This window comes from Penaeus chinensis, chromosome 40 (assembly GCF_019202785.1).
Source record: "Penaeus chinensis breed Huanghai No. 1 chromosome 40, ASM1920278v2, whole genome shotgun sequence".
Lineage (NCBI taxonomy): Eukaryota > Metazoa > Arthropoda > Malacostraca > Decapoda > Penaeidae > Penaeus > Penaeus chinensis.
Genome location: NC_061858.1, coordinates 1072280 through 1074779, shown reverse-complemented (window position 1 = coordinate 1074779; position 2500 = coordinate 1072280).

Here is a 2500-nt window from a genome sequence, read left to right as displayed (position 1 = left end):
CTACAGCTTGTGAAACAAGGGATTATGCGCCTGACAACAGGAGTTTCCAAGCATCTACAGTAACTCTCTCTCTCTCTCTCTCTCTCTCTCTCTCTCTCTCTCTCTCTCTCTTTCTCGTTCTCTCTCTCTCTCTCTCTCTCTCTCTCTCTCTCTCTCTCTCTCTCTCTCTCTCTCTCTCTCTCTCTCTCTCTCTCTCTCTCTCTCTCTCTCTCTCTCTCTCTCTCTCTCTCTCTCTCTCTCTCTCTCTCTCTCTCTTCTCTCTCTCTCTCTCTCTCTCTCTCTCTCTCTCTCTCTCTCTCTCTCTCTCTCTCTCTCTCTCATCCTCTCTCTCTCTCTCTCTCTCCTCCCTCCATCCCTCCATCCCTCCATCCCTCCCTCCCTCCCTCCCTCCCTCCCTCCCTCCCTCCCCATAACACTACCCCCCTCAACACTACTCCCTCCTCCACACGTCCCCGCACTTCTACTACCCCCACCTCTACAAGAATCCTAAATACTCTATTTAGCCCAACCAAATGGGACCGATTTTTCGTGATCCCTCCCACACTTCCCTACTCGAAAAACACCCTCCTTTTCCAGCAATGCCTCCAAAAACAAGTAGGCAAAGTCTCTTTCCGTAGCCGACCCGACCACTCCCGTCTCGTCACAGTAACAACTGAAAACCAAGCTATAGCATTAACAAAACTAACTGATCTATGTGGTAATCCCATCCCTACAGAACCTCATCCAACCCTCAATACTTGCACCGGAACTGTCTCTATCTCCCCGACAGAGTGCCCAATCTATGATAAAGAATGGTCAGATTGTGGAGAGGACTTACTCGCCTGTCTCACAGACTATGATGCAACATATGTACAATGCTACTCCATTCCTCCCAGAGGAAATCGTAAGAAATCCATTAACATTGCCAAAATTACTTTCCGTAGACATGACCTTCCCTTTAATGTTTACATAGGTGGGGAATCCCTCCCTGTCCGACCATATCAACCTCCTCCTCGTCAGTGCCAAAATTGTTGGCGTTTAGGACACCCAGCCAAACACTGTCATTCCATAGCCAGATGCCCGCTATGTGCCCAACCTGGCCATACTCGATCAAACTGCTCTGCACAATCACGCACATGTGCAAACTGTAGCGGCCCCCATAATGTATTTTATAGAGGCTGCCCCACCTACAAATTTGAGTCTAAGGTAGCAACTCTCAGATTCAGACTTGGACTCACTCTACGTGAAGCCAGACAGGAGGCTCGACGACGAGGTTTTTCTCTTACCCCCTACTCCAGTAATGTCGCTTACTCTGCCACTCCCCCTACCCCCCTAGCTCTTACACCCTCTCTTAAACCTAACCCCCCTCCATCTAACTTCCCCTCTTCTACCTCCTACCTTCCCCAGTCAAATTCTTTTGCCATCCTAAATCCAGACACTCCAATCTCTATCCAGTCAAATTATTTTGCCATCCTAAATCCAGACACTCCAATCTCTACTACAGCCCCAACACCTTCCCCTCTCCCTTCCGCTTTCACAGACCTGACCTCCGTCATAACCCATCCATTATATGCCTTCCAGAAACTTGATCCACCTCTATGTTCCTTATGTAATGTTCCTCTCTCAGTTCCACACATTCTATTGTCATGCCCACATTTTGAAGCAGCCCGTACCTTTACTTTCCCCCACCTATCCTCCCTACATAGACATCCCAACCTATCAGACATCCTTACAGAATATCACACTTTCCCTTCCTCAAACGCATATATAACCTACACTTAATCTAACCCCTTTACATTACCTCACCCGACCCTAACCCATTCATTCACCAATTCCTTAACACAGCTTTAACAACTAATCACTAACCCAACCACCCTTCACTAACATTAACTATAGTGCTACATGACCTTAGATGTCTAGCACATATATTTTGCTTTTAACCATTAACCATTAGCCTCCCTCTCACTCTCTCTCTTTCTCATATAAAAACTAGTAATTGTCAGTTGTGGAAAAAAGTGGTGTGCTTTGAAAATCAGGTCTGTAAAAAATAAAATAAAAATGATTAAGGGGAGAAAAAACAGGTGATTTTTGTGACAATAATTATGGAACACATTAATTAGACAGGGCATGTTATTTGAAAATAAGTATATGACGAAGGTTAAGGACGGTTATGTCATGAGTAGATTTTATGCTTTAATGATCAAGAAACAAATAAAAGTAACATGATACACATAGAAAGAAAAACGAGAAAACAGTTTAATAAAGTGATGAAGCTGTTTCTGCCCTGATTATCCCTCGGGTGTGCCTTGAACTTGAATGGAAAGAAAGTGAAGGCCTACAAAGATATTATCTGTTTGGATGGGGTTGCTAGGGAATTCTCTGTCGAGAGAGAGAAAAACAATTCATTCTCTGTCTGAACACTCCTCACTCCTCCCTCTCTCTCTCTCTCTCTCTCTCTCTCTCTCTCTCTCTCTCTCTCTCTCTCTCTCTCTCTCTCTCTCTCTCTCTCTCTCTCTCTCTC